The sequence below is a fragment of the Gadus macrocephalus genome, chromosome 18 (assembly GCF_031168955.1).
Source record: "Gadus macrocephalus chromosome 18, ASM3116895v1".
Taxonomy (NCBI): domain Eukaryota; kingdom Metazoa; phylum Chordata; class Actinopteri; order Gadiformes; family Gadidae; genus Gadus; species Gadus macrocephalus.
Genome location: NC_082399.1, coordinates 1,484,377 through 1,499,376, shown reverse-complemented (window position 1 = coordinate 1,499,376; position 15,000 = coordinate 1,484,377). Strand labels below are relative to the sequence as shown.

Here is a 15,000-nt window from a genome sequence, read left to right as displayed (position 1 = left end):
GGAGCTCCCTGGTGTTGAGGAGGAAGCAGGCGCGGTCCTGCTGGTAGCGCTCGCGGCTGTTCCCCAGCCCCCCCCCGCCGCCGCCCCCCGGGCCCCCCCTCACGGCGGGGCTCCTCTCGTCGGGGCTCAGCACCTGGTCGATGTTGGGGCAGTCCTCGTTGGCCAGGGCGGCCGAGGCGGCGTCGCCGTTCTGCTTGGAGCCTGGAAGGAGGAGAGAGAGAGAACACAGGTTCCTCCTCCGCACTGCGTGACACCCGGACACACACCTGGACACACACCTGGACACACACCTGGACACACACCTGGACACACACCTGGACACCTGGACACACACCTGGACACCTGGACACACACCTGGACTAGGGCTTTGACTTTTGCCCAAAAATCATATTCGAAGTTTGTTTGTTTATTAATATTAATATTCGAATATATTCAAATATTTCTTAATAATATTTTGCCCATTAAATGCCTTCAGTAAGACCTGGATTGGGCTTCGCAAGGTTTGTTTACCGCCGTTGCTATGGTTACCGGTCTTGCGTGTTCCAACGGTTTATTAGGTTTCTAATAAATCGCTGTCAATCAATACTTCATTCACTGCCTCTTCCGTGGTCATTACAATATTATGAATAGACTGTCTCCCTCTTGGCCTGCCCATAACAGGTTCCAATATTAAGGGCTGCCTATTAGATTAGTTCGAATTTTGATTTATTTTTTGATATTCAAATTATATTCGAATAACAAAGTTCGGAGTCAAAGCCCTAACCTGGACACACACCTGGACACCTGGACACATACCTGGACACCTGGACACACACCTGGACACACACCTGGACACACGCCTGGACACCCGGACGGGCTCACAGGTGCTGCCGGGAAGACTTAAGAGCTGTCCTTTCTACTGTGGTTTCCTTAGGGATGTGTTGTGGTCTTACGTCAGCTGTTAGTGAATGAATGCTCAGCGAGGAGTTAACGCCTCTGTATGAAACCACAGAGATTTCAGATGAATTATTTCTGACCAATCGGGGCATCTCTTCTCAATTTTTTACCACATGAAGTGTGTGAGTGAAACTCTGAGAGGCTGAGAGCAGAGAGGGAGGGTGTGTTTTTCTCCGGCTGTTTATTTTCTAAACGTAGCTCTCAAATGTTACCCGCAGCAGATGTAACCTTCGCCAAACACCCTGACCTCCATCCCATCTGAAGAGATCTGAATCGTGTTAACCTGCCGAATGCGGCTGTAATTCTCAAGGAAGTTGATTTAACAAAGTGACTCACCTCTGTTGATCTCTATAATCTCCTCCTGAGCCAGGGGGCAGTCTCCCGCCAATCCTCCAGATCCTATGACGCCACCTAGCACATTTCCCAGGAGCCTTTGCGGCGATGCGGTTGCCATGGCGAGGGCGTCGGGCTTGCAGTAGTTGGGGGATCCGGGTTGTGGCGCGCGGGGGATGTGCTTGTTCTTCTTCTTGGGCAGCTTCTGCTTGGCCATGGCCAGGGAGTAGTACATCCCAAAGTTGTTGACGATGACGGGCACCGGCATGGCGATGGTCAGCACGCCGGCCAGAGCGCACAGCGCCCCCACCAGCATGCCCGACCAGGTCTCGGGGTACATGTCCCCGTAGCCCAGCGTGGTCATGGTGACCACCGCCCACCAGAAGCCGATGGGGATGTTCTTGAAGTTGGTGTGCTTGGCGGCGGTGGGGTCGTCGGGGTCAGCGCCGATGCGCTCGGCGTAGTAGATCATGGTGGCGAAGATGAGGACGCCCAGCGCCAGGAAGATGATGAGCAGCAGGAACTCGTTGGTGCTGGCGCGCAGCGTGTGGCCGAGCACGCGCAGCCCCACGAAGTGGCGCGTCAGCTTGAAGATGCGCAGGATGCGCACGAAGCGCACCACGCGCAGGAAGCCCAGCACGTCCTTGGCGGCCTTGGAGGACAGGCCGCTGAGGCCCACCTCCAGGTAGAAGGGCAGGATGGCCACGAAGTCGATGATGTTCAGGGTGCTCTTGAAGAACTCGGCCTTGTCCGGGCAGAAGGTCACGCGGAGGAGCACCTCGATGGTGAACCAGATCACGCACATGCCCTCCACGTAGGTCAGCCAGCTGTCGGTCACCACCTCGTAGACGATCTCCTCGTGGGTGGTGTTCCCCACCGTGACGTTCTCCGTCCGGTTGTAGATGGTGTTGAAGGCCTCGTGCGTCTCCATGCAGAAGGTGGAGATGGAGATGAGGATGAAGAGCAGGGATCCAAACGCCACGTACTGGAGAGAAGAGAAAGGGACAGACGAGGTTAGGGGACCACATGGAAACTCGAGAGGGGAACGAGAGCATTGCAGGGGGATTCGATCCAAAGTCAAACTCCAGTCACTCCAGAATTGTATTTTCTTTCTTGCGGGACGTGGAAGTCAACGATCTCCTATTGAACAATGATATGCTGACCCGTGGACCTGAGGATGGTTTCTTCAGAGCTATGACTCCATAAAGCAGGGAGCACGCGATGAGCTTTCAGCCTCGGCATCTCCAATATTTCCAACGGAGTTGAGCATCGAAGCCCAACCAACTGTCCACTATACCCGAGGCATAGTGGACAGAACCAATTCACGACCTCCCAGTTTAATTGCCTCTCAGAGTCTCTCTATCCAAACATGGAGGCAATACTAACTGTCAGCGGAGGCTTCCTGGGCTGCATAATGTACGCCCTCGTCGGTGCATAATTCAAACCCCAGACCTCGGTTCCAGTGCTCGCTGAAAGCTCATCATGTGCTTGTGCCTCCCTCCTTACACCCCTGTGCTGCCGACGAGGCCTGATGCTAAAACGCATCTGTGACGGCCCTACCGTCGAGCTGTGCGATAAGCCGTGTGAAGAGCTACAGATGCCATGGGACGGACACATGAGGACAAGGAACCGAAAGGGGAAGTAGATGAATTATAGATAATGTTCAGTGGCTGATGCTGCTGGAGCGATTCTGGAGCAGAACAGTGTTGGAACGGAACAATGGCAGGAGAGTGCTGGCACAGAGGACTGTTGGAACAGAGGAATATTGGAACCGTGCAACGACAGTGTTGGAACCATGGTACGACGGAATTAGAAGAACACCGTTAGAACAGTGTTGGAACCATGGTAAATCAGACGAGGAACTGTTGCGGCGCAAACATCTACTGCGTCGGAACCTTTGAACCCTGTCAACGTCCGGGGTCTGAACGCTGATAATTACGCGTGCCTCTGCAACTCTTCACAGTTAGTGGCTGTAAGATGCACTCACTTCCTAAGTGGTAATTAGATGTAAAGGGTGCCATTAGTGCTTTACACATAAGTGGAGGTATACTGTTTTTAATGGCTATTTCTATACCTAATGACACCGTGATCGTTATACATCTCGCATTACCATCATATAGTAGAGTCATTGATTCAGCATTTAGTTTCCTGTCAGCTCTTTAAAATCCTCATCTCTCTCATATATATCCTCACATCCCAGACTCTCGGCTCCTCCACGTCCCCTCTTTCCTTCCTCCTCCCTTCCTCTCCCCCTCCCCCCCTTCTCATCCTCCTCCCTTCCTCTCCCCCTCCCCCCCTTCTCTTCCTCCTCCCTTCCTCTCCCCCTCCTCCCCTTCTCTTCCTCCTCCCTTCCTCTCCCCCTCCCTCCCCTTCTCTTCCTCCTCCCTTCCTCTCCCCCTCCCCCCCTTCTCATCCTCCTCACTTCCTCTCCCCCTCCCTCCCCTTCTCTTCCTCCTCCCTTCCTCTCCCCCTCCACTTGCCCTCTTCCTGCTTCTCCTCCCCCTCTCATCCTATTCTCCCTTGCGTTCTCTCCTCCCGCCTTTCTCTTCCTCCCGTCATGCTCTATCCCTGCCTCCCTCACCCCCCACCCCCTCCCTCCCCCGCCTCCCTGCTCCTCAGTGGGAGGTGTGTTCACCCGGTGTCTCCTCTGGTCACGCTGGTGTAGCTTGATCCGTTACATCTGGCGCGTGCTGCTGCCAGCCACGGTCGCGTGCCGGGCCGCCCGCAGTCTATTTATAAGCGGCGCTCTGCATTACCGGATGAATAATACAACACAGATACACGTCGGAGCCTCCAGCGCCTCCCCGACGTAACGCCGTGGCCACGCAAGAGCACGGCTTCTGAGGCACGGCCAAGGGAGTCCAGGGGGAGAGTGTTTTAGTGGGAGGGCTGCGAGTGTGTCTTCCCCCTGAAGGCAGCCGCTCGGCTCGGCTTCAGACGTCTCCCCCTCTGAGGGTCCGACCGGGTCGGCTGAAGGCCCAGGGTGTATTTATAGAGGAGCGCGTTGGCTGGGGAGGGAGAGGGCATCGCTGGGAAGCCTTCTGTCAGAACCACTCCTCGAAACACGGAGACGGGTCGTTAGGGAGCAGGTAGGGGTTAGACAGTGAACACAGAGGCGGTTGAGGAGCAGGTAGGGGTTAGACAGTGAACACAGAGGCGGTGGAGGAGCAGGTAGGGGTTAGACAGTGAACACAGAGGCGGTTGAGGAGCAGGTAGGGGTTAGACAGTGAACACAGAGGCGGTGGAGGAGCAGGTAGGGGTTAGACAGTGAACACAGAGGCGGTTGAGGAGCAGGTAGGGGTTAGACAGTGAACACAGAGGCGGTGGAGGAGCAGGTAGGGGTTAGACAGTGAACACAGAGGCGGTTGAGGAGCAGGTAGGGGTTAGACAGTGAACACAGAGGCGGTTGAGGAGCAGGTAGGGGTTAGACAGTGAACCCAGAGACGGTGGAGGAGCAGGTAGGGGTTAGACAGTGAACACAGAGACGGTTGAGGAGCAGGTAGGGGTTAGACAGTGAACACAGAGGCGGTGGAGGAGCAGGTAGGGGTTAGACAGTGAACACAGGGACGGTTGAGGAGCAGGTAGGGGTTAGACAGTGAACACAGAGACGGTTGAGGAGCAGGTAGGGGTTAGACAGTGAACACGGAGACGGTTGAGGAGCAGGTAGGGGTTAGACAGTGAACACAGAGGCGGTTGAGGAGCAGGTAGGGGTTAGACAGTGAACACAGAGACGGTTGAGGAGCAGGTAGGGGTTAGACAGTGAACACAGAGGCGGTTGAGGAGCAGGTAGGGGTTAGACAGTGAACACAGAGGCGGTTGAGGAGCAGGTAGGGGTTAGACAGTGAACACGGAGACGGTTGAGGAGCAGGTAGGGGTTAGACAGTGAACACGGAGACGGTTGAGGAGCAGGTAGGGGTTAGACAGTGAACACAGAGGCGGTGGAGGAGCAGGTAGGGGTTAGACAGTGAACACAGAGGCGGTGGAGGAGCAGGTAGGGGTTAGACATTGAACACAGAGACGGGTCGTTAGGGAGCAGGTAGGGGTTAGACAGTGAACACAGAGACGGTTGAGGAGCAGGTAGGGGTTAGACAGTGAACACAGAGGCGGGTCGTTGAGGAGCAGGTAGGGGTTGGGCAGTACAGAGACAGGTCATTAGGGAGCAGGTTGGGGTTGAACGGTGGTTACAGAGACAACATCCGCAAAGGAGGTTATGTTTCCTGCTCGTCTGTGAGTCTGTTAACAGGGTATCTACAGAAAGCGGAGCATGATTTGCTCCAAATCGGGTGGGTGGGTAGGTTGGTTATGGTCACAGCCAACAAAATAACTATCCTGAAAGGTTGTCAGGGGTTCATGATGGTTGTTGGGTAGCCTCCCCCATCCCAACCAAAAGGTTTTCTTGAGAATCTCTCCACAGGTCCTTGTTGGGCGTCCTCGGACTCAGATCAGCCAACAGGCTGCCCCTGAGCCAGGCTCACTCACACCACGCTGATTCCTTGGCACTAGTGATCGCCAAGGAACACGTCTGTGCTCTAGTGAGCAGAGTTTATATAATAAGTATAGGTTAATGTTGTAGGGGTTGTGGCTCAAGGGTTTTGGGAATCCAACCAAGTATATTCAAGCTGTAATAGAACAATCCAGCCACGACACAATCCTACCAAACACAATTCAAGATATAAGCATGCCAGCAGATAAGAATGTATAACGACTGAGGTGTGTGTGTGTGCTTGTGTGAATGTATAACGACTGAGGTGTGTGTGTGTGCTTGCGTGATAGTGTTTGCGAACGGGGATGTGCATGTACGTGTGAATAAAGGTGTGTGTACTTGGAATGACGATTGAACACAAGGGAAACAATTTTTGTTTCAGTCCAACTTTAAGATCTCACCCTCTACCTGTTTCTGCCTCGTTCCAACCTTCTCTCTCTTCATCTGCTCATCAGTATCTGACCTACTTTGCTACTTACACACACACCTGTTTACACACACACACACACACACACACACACACACACCGACAGACACTCCTGTTCACACACACACACACACACACACACACACACACACACACACACACACACACGACAGACACTCCTGTTCACACACACACACACAAAAGTTAATGCTTGGGAGACATGGTGGTGACGTTCTGATTGGCTTCAACCCAGCCACTTTGCTGAGCAATCAGGGCACAGTGTTCCGTCCTTCCTCCTGATTTTAATATTATCCAGTGGTGAAGAGGAGGAGGAGACAACAAAGAAGCCTACATCACACGTGTTAGAGGGTTGTGCTAGACTGCTGCTTTTAGACACGATATCACTCTTCCTCCTTTCCTCTACCTCCCAGTACCTCTCTCTCTCTCTCTCTCTCTCTCTCTCTCTCTCTCTCTCTCTCTCTCTCTCTCTCTCTCTCTCTCTCTCTCTCTCTCTCTCTCTCATCCTCCCTCTCTCTCCCTCTCTCTCTCTCTCTCTCTCTCTCCTCTCTCTCTCTCTCTCTCTCTCTCTCTCTCTCTCTCTCATCCTCCCTCTCTCTCCTCTTTCCCTTGCTTACTCCTCTCTCTCTCTCTCTCTCTCTCTCTCTCTCTCTCTCTCTCTCTCTCTCTCTCTCTCTCTCTCTCTCTCTCTCTCTCTAATCCTTTTGTGTTGAGGTTGGAACCTGCTGTGGTTTATTGAGATTTAGCTAAACCACGAATGTGTCGACTTTTGGCTTCTTGTAGACTAAGGTGTACAGGAAGGTGTGGGAGGTAGAGGGGAAGGCATGCGGCAAAGGACCCCCGGGCAGCAACCGGACCCGGGCACTGCGGTAAGGTCTGGGCCTTAACCCTAACCACTGGGGCGCCCCAAATGGATCGACTTTGCAAGTTCCGGCATATCGTCTGAGTCCGTCGCCGATGCAAAGCCCGAGAGACTCCCAACTTATTCCGACATACAGCTTTAACGATACGGTGACAGCAAGGGGTAGCAGGGGAGCGCTACACAAACCCTAACCCTAACCCTAACCCAAATACTAACCCTCGCCCTAACCCTAACCCTCGCCCTAACACTAACCCAGTGAAGATAGGCTGGAAGGACACCCCAACATCAATGTTCTACACCTCCCCACCATCAGCCCCACCACTTCCACTCACCTCACATCACCATCAGCCCCCCCCCCCCCCCCCCCCCCCCCCCCCCCCCCCTCACCACCACCCACCACAAACACCAGCATATGTGGATCACGGATCTGCCTCCACAGCCATCTGAAGGGCCGTCACGCTTTGAGTAGGACAAGCGATGACGAGTGTGTGTGTGTGCGTGCGTGCGTGCGTGGTGTATGGAATGTTTTTCAATATACCAAATGTTACCACTTCAAATATATATAGGAGGATCTAGAATAGAAGAGGGTGGAGAGAGAGAGAGGGCAGACAAGAGGAACGGAGAGAGAGAGGAGAATAAGAATAAGAGAGAATACGAGGGAGGACATGAGAGAGAGAGAGAGAGAGAGAGAGAGAGAGAGAGAGAGAGAGAGAGATAGATGATAGTAGAGAGAGCTTGAGGACAGGAGCGAGAGGAAAGGAAAAAATGAGAGAGAGGGAGTATAGGGGCGGAAGAGCATAGGAGAAAGCAAGGACATGAGAGAGAGAGGACAAGAGAAAGGGAGGACATGGCGAGAGAGAGAGGACATAAGATAGAGGATAGGAAGGTTGCTCTACTGCGGCAGAGCTCCTCTGGTTATTACAGCATCACCACGGCCTGCCTGACTCCCTGTCACCATGGCAACCACTGCCTTCTCCACTTCAGCACCAAGGACAGGGCTCAGCCAAATACTGCTCCCACAACCGTAACGCATGGCTGGACCACCACATGCCAAATGGTGAGCACGGAGGTACAAGTTGGGTGTGAGAATCATGTGACCTTGGAGGGACCAACCAGAACCTTCGAACCAGATACTGCTAGTAGCTTGGCAACACTTGTATTATTTAAGTCGTAGAAAGACTAGCAGTACTTAAGTAGAAACACGAGATGTACTTAGTTGTACAAACACTGGTATTTAAGGCGGAGGAACGTCCATAGTATTAAATGTGTAGAAAACTAGTAGTATTTAAGGAGTAGAAACACTGGTATTTAAGAAGTAGAAAAAACACCCATAGTATTAAACATGTAGAAACGCTAGAAGCATTAAAGCCGTGTAAACAGTAGAAATGCTTGTAGTAAAATAATGAGGACAATTATTTTCTTTCTATGTCCAGGGTGCTCTGCCAAAAACATGCTGCGCTCAGCAAAGCAAAAACAGCAAGCAGAACGCTCGCTTCCCATTCATAAGGATTAAAAAGAGCCGCCCGGGGTTTTAAAGAGTTCAGTGGGATGCAAACCAAACCCTTTTTGTGAATACAAACTATACATAAATCTCTAACCTTACACCTAAACATAACCTTCTCTAACTTAACATCTAATCTTAACCTCTTGCCAAAACCTTACCATCGCTAGCCTAATACCTAAACCTAATCATATCTACCCTAATATCTAAACTGAACCAAATCTATCTTAATACCTAAACTTCAAATGTTTTAACCCTACACCAAACTCTAACCATCTTCAACCAAATACATAACATAATCATATCTTACCCAATACCTAAACTTCAAATGTTTTAACCCTACACTCAACCCCATCTTTAACCTAATACATACTCAACTATATCTAGCCTAATACCTAAACTTAACAATCTCTAACCTCCTAGCCTACAGCCGCTCGCCTGTAGCAGCTAGCCTGGAGCTAATAGCAGTTAGCCCTGTCAGCTGGGCTGAAGGATGCTCATGGTCTGAGTGTGAGTGGTTAGCGAGATGTTTTATGGACAGACAGACACACAGAGTAAAGGCCAATGTGTTGTGGTGCGCGACACGCCAGAGATTTATCCTCGATGCTTAGCAGCATGAAGACCCCCACCTCCACCCCCACCCCCACCTCCACCTCCACCCCACCCCCCACTTGCTGGGTCTTCCACACCTCTACAGGTACAGCAACACGATGGGTACTTGATGCGTGTGTGTGTTTGTGCGTGTGTGTATGTTTGTGTGGTTCTATTTGTGTGTGTGTGTGTGTGTGTGTGTGTGTGTGTGTGTGTGTGTGTGTGTGTGTGTGTGTGTGTGTGTGTGTGTGTGTGTGTGTGTGTGTGTGTGTGTGTGTGTGTGTGTGTGTGTGTTTACGTGTGTGAACAGAAGGATCCCTGTAGGACAACAGAGTGCTGCCCAGTTTTGTCCATTTGGCTGACAGAGCTGATTCAGCACAAAGACAGTCTGCTAGGAGAGAGGGGGGGGAGAGAAGAGAAGGGGGAGAGGAGGGGAGGGAGAGAAGGGCAGAGGGGGAATGGAGGGGAGGAGAGAGAAGAGGAGGGAAGGAGATGAGAAAGGAGTGAAAGGAGTGTAATACAGGAGGGAGGGGAGAGAAGGAGGAGGGAAGTACTGAAATGATTGTTAGAGGAGGGGGGGGAGGGAGGGAGGGAGGGAGGGAGGGAGGGAGGAGAGGGGAGTAGAGGAGGGAGGGAAGAAAGCGAGCGAAATGAGTAAAATAGAGAAGGGGGAGTAGAGAGAGGAGGGAGGGAGGGAGGGGTAGAGAGTGAAAGGAGTGTGATAGAGGAGGCAGCAGAGAGCGAGGGGGGGAGGGAGGGAGGGGGGGGAGGGAGGGAGGGAGTGAAAGGAGTGTGATAGAGGAGGCAGCAGAGAGCGAGGGGGGAGGGAGGGAAGGAGGGAGTCAAAAGAATGTGATAGAGGAGGCAGCGGAGAGCGAGGGGGGAGAGAGGAGGGAGGGGGAGGGGGGAGGGTAGGGAGGGAAAGGAATGTGATAGAGGAGGGGGGAGAGAGAGGAGGGAGGGAGGGAGGGAGGGAGTGAAAGGAGTGTGATAGAGGAGGGGGGAGAGAGAGGAGGGAGGGAGGGAGGGAGGGAGGAGTGAAAGGAGTGTGCTAGAGGAGGGGGGAGAGAGAGGAGGGAGGGAGGGAGGGAGGGAGGGAGGAGGGAGTGAAAGGAGAGTGTGATAGAGGAGGGGGGAGAGAGGGGAGGGAGGGAGGGAGGGAAAGGAGTGTGATAGAGGAGGGGGGAGAGGGAGGGGAGGGAGGGAGGGAGGGAGGGAGGGAGGGAGGGAGTGTCATGGACGAGGCGTTCTTGCAGCAGAGTTATTTTACACCTTATGCGTCTTTCTGCTGCAGCAGGTTTAAGATGTTTGACTGGTGGGTTCTAGGGGTTCCTCCTGCTGGTTAATGCAGGTTCTGACTGGTTTGTACTGGTTTCTGGATGCCCTGGTTTGTCCTCTGCGTTGATCTTTTTATGTGATCATAATTCATCACGGTTGACTGCCAGCCCAGCTTGACCTTCCCACGTGGAGAGAATAATAGTCTCTCTCGATCCACTTTCACTATCGTCCCCCTCCTTCTCCTCCTCTCTCCCCCCATTCCTCCCTCTCCCTTCTTGTGTCCCCCTCCTCTATCTTACCCTACCTATCTCTCCTCTCCTCTCCTCCCCCTCCTCTCCCCCTCTCCTCTCCTCTCCTCCCCCTCCCCTCTCCTCCCCCCTCCCCTCTCCCTGTCCTCCCCTCTCCTCCCCCTCCTCTCTTCTCTCTCCTCCCCCTCCTCTCCCCCTCTCCTCTCCTCTCTCCCTGTCCTCCCCTCTCCTCCCTCTCCTCTCCTCTCCTCTCCTCCCCCTCCCCTCTCCTCCCCCTCCCCTCTCCTCCCCCTCCCCTCTCCCTGTCCTCTCCTCTTCTCCCCCTCCTCTCTCCCTGTCCTCCCCTCTCCTCCCCCTCCTCTCTTCTCTCTCCTCCCCATCTTCTCTCCCCCTCTCTCAGTGTAAAAGAGGCCGTGTGTAAAACAAGGGCAATGGTGACTTCTATCTTCCGAGCGTCGTTTTGTTTTCAAGTCCCCCTCTCTGAACGACCCCTGGTGATGTCACCGATGACCTTGGGGACGTTGTCCAATCAGGGAACAGGAGAAGCAGCCGCTGTCACTGGCGCAGCCGGAGTGGAACTACAGACCGCACCCCAGGCCTAATGGACAGGTTGGTATCGACTGTGGGTTAGACTAGGGTGCGATGGGTTGATTAACGCAGTAAACACACAGAAACAAAGAAACGGGGATGCCTTGTCCCAGCGCAGCCACACAGTGTACTATCATGATTTACTGAAATGTAATATGATGTAATGTAAGGACAATATCAGTATTATCTAAATGTATTGTAATATGTGGTTTTATTATGTATAGATAACTCACAAATCCAATCCTGCCCCAGTTCACCCTGAACAGGAAGCGGGGTTGAACGTTCACAAACAGATATTCATCTTCAAATGGAACAGTCATGTGTTCCTCGATCGGATGTGTTTACAGACACTTGGAGACGTGATGTGATGTGGAAATGATTGTTTGGCGTCTCCCAGGGATCCGGAACTGTGCTGGGGATTCAGCGCAACGGTCTGGTTTAGGGAACCAAGCAGAGACGCCTTGTTACCGAGAGGTCAGAGGTGAAGGTTCAGACTGGTCCTCGCTGACAGAAAAGAGACGGTTACTCTTGTAGCCAGTAGGAACCCCCAACGCATCCATCCCTGGAGAGGACAGAACCTCAAAACATCGCACCGGGCTACAGCGCTCTCACAGCTACTGAACAGATGACCGGAGAAACATAGCCTAGATACAAGGAGAGAATCACTTAAATGCCACAGCCTATCCGAGCATAGCTACTGACAATTCCTTTATGGTCACAGCCCAAACGTCTTCCAAAGGCTAATTCCTGGAAGATAACGCGCCATCCTTTCTACATGGAGCAGGATATATATGAAGTGTGTCCAACACCTTGATGAGCCACCAGACCTCCGGGGTCATTTGGAAGTCCCACCTGGTATTAGGAAGGTGTTTCTGATGGAGTAGCCACTCTGTGTGTATAAGCTTCAGGAGCGAGGGTGTTTCAGGTATTACCTCAGACACAGCAACAGGTGGGGAAGGAGCTTGTGTTTCTGAAGGGCGCTGTGTGGATACAGGGAGGACCTGCTCACCCCACAGACAGACAGAACAGAGCACCCCCGAGGAACCAGGATCTCCGGGGAGGTTTTAGGCACACCGCCTTACTGCCACGAACCTCAGCGAGTGTGTGTGTGTGTGTGTGTGGGGGGGGGGGGGGGGCGGGGGGTTTAGTTTCTTTCTGTTTGTTCTAACAGCGTTTGTGTGTTAATGGCCTGTTATACTAAGACAGAGAGGGAGAGAGGGAGAGAGAGAGAAAGAGAGAGAGAGAGAGAGACGGAGAGGGAGAGAGACAGAAAGGTCTCTCTCCCTCTAGAAAGCGGAGAGAGAGAGCATGAGAGAAAAACAGCAGACCTCATGGGTGATCATCAATATGAGATCAATGGGCAGACGGGGTATAAGTCCTACACACTGGTGGGCGATTCGAAGGAACCCTCCCCTTCTCGCTCTCTTTCATCCCTCACTATTGAAGCAGAAACTACACTGTGTGTGTGTGTGTGTATGTGTGTGTGTGTGTATGTGTGTGTATGCGCGCCTGCACCAGAATATGTGAATGAGATCAAAGTATTGATCACCTGTGTCTGACTCTATCATTCTCTCTCTTGCTCTCTCTCCATCTCTCAATCTATCCAGCTCTCTCTATTTCACGCTCTCTCTCTCTCTCTCTCTCTCTCTCTCTCTCTCTCTCTCTCTCTCTCTCTCTCTCTCTCTCTCTCTCTCTCTCTCTCTCTCTCTCCTCTCTGTCTCTCTCCCTCTCTGTCTTAGTATAACAGGCCATTAACACACAAACGCTGTTAGAACAAACAGAAAGAAGCTAAAACACGCACAAAGCGATAACAGATGCACTGCCAAATATAATTGTTCTATATCGGTAGATTCAGTGACTATAGGTTCTGAAGGCCATCTGGAAAACACTCCACTTATATCCTATGTCAACAATATCATACCATGACATGAAAATCAAATGGAAATCACACATCACACCAACATCACGGTTGAATTACACCAAAGTTACAGTAACATCACACCATCATAATAACATCACACCAACATCAAAACGAACATCACATAACACCAATGTAACATAATCTCAACACCAGACTAACATCACTCATTCACATTAACATTAGGCAAACTTCACAAAATCAGCCATCACATTAACCCCAAACTCACAATCCAGTGACATCACACCACATCACATTAAAATCACACTACCACATTAACCTCACGTTCACATCACCTCACACACACAGACAAACATCAGACTAGCACCAAACCACATCACATCACAAAGGCATCATTGTGCAATCCCAACCACATCATATTAACGTCACATCACGAGACCTGCAGTATGTGTGTCTGTGTCTGTGTGTCAGTGAACGTGTGTCTGTGAATATGAGATTCACTGCCTTCGGTTAAAAAAGGCTCGTCTGGCGTCGCGAAGGAGCGAGCGGCGGACCATTGCGGGGACAAGCATCGGTGCGGTCGGTGCGTAAAGACGGAGAGCCGCCGGACAATGGCTCGACGCTCCGATAAATCACACACAATAACACTGACATGATACGTGTCGCTTATGTGCGTCGTAAAACGGACACGCGCGACCTGACTTAGAATATTAAATGCTTTTGACTGGAAGACGTCGGGGGGGAAATAACACGATGACTCGGTAAGGAAACGTCGCATATATCGAAACCCAGGTTTTATATCAGACATCAGACCGTGCTCCATTCTACCTGCGCTACCGGCATTAATTATTCACCTCCTGAGTGTGCAGCACCTGTCATCCAATACAAGACGTCTCCACCGAGACCAGATCTGCCCTTGGTAGAACATGCGTCTGTAATCAAGGAAGGACGGCGCCTGCTGAACTTCATTCAATAAACTTATCGTGTTGCCACGACGCCCCGTGGTGAAGCAAAGCACAGCACAGTATCCCCACATGATCCTATGCTAATAACACCCACACATGACCAGACGGGCGGCCGGCACCGAGGCACACTCACCGGGCGTATTTGGAGGAGTATGGGTCCTCGAACAGAGCCCATATCTTGGGCTGCCAGGTCTTCCACCAACCCGCCCTCCGCGCGTCCTCCTGCATGCACAGGCGCTTCAGGTCCCCGTCCGCCCCGCACAGCGCCGGGTCATCCTCCGGCGCCTCGGGCTCGGGGTTCTCGAAGCTGTCCAGCGCCTCCTCCGCGTCCCGGTGCTGGCGGTAGTTCATCCAGCAGCAAGCCTCCACGTCCGTCTCGTCGATGCCCCAGAAGGCCAGCTCCTCCTCGAAGAGCGGTCCGCACACGTCGTTGGGGCAGTGCAGCTTGCCCGTGCGGTAGTAGTTGAGGATGAAGGAGAAAACGGACGGGTGGCGATCGAAGAAGAACTCGTCCAGTTTGGGGTCGTAGTCGAAGTTATTGTAGGCGTCCGGCTCGGTGAGGAACGATAGGCGGGTGCCCGGTAACGTTTTTAGGGTGCTCCGGTATGTCTCGTGCCGCACCCCGCCACAGTTGATCACGATTTTCTCGCTTTCCGACGGACAAGTCATGTCTGCGCTGTAACATGCTTTGTTGGACGACTTATTCCCACCCTTGCGACCTTTGAAAGAGAGACACAGACTGAGCTGAGCATGAGGAGGAGGAGGGGAGAGGAGCGGCGAGCAGAGAGGGGAGGAGGGAGGAGGAGGAGGAGGAGGAGGAGGAGGACTCTGCGGAAAGAGAAGGGCAGAATTAAACATCAACATTCACACGCTGAAGACGCTCGCGTCGCG

General features: G+C 52.5%; 1 pseudogene; it reads right to left on the bottom strand.

Annotated features, from left to right (window-relative positions):
- Nucleotides 1-14,876, bottom strand: part of LOC132446981 (potassium voltage-gated channel subfamily C member 1-like) — a 31,319-nt pseudogene extending 16,443 nt beyond the window's left edge.
- Nucleotides 14,877-15,000: the final 124 nt, after the last annotated feature.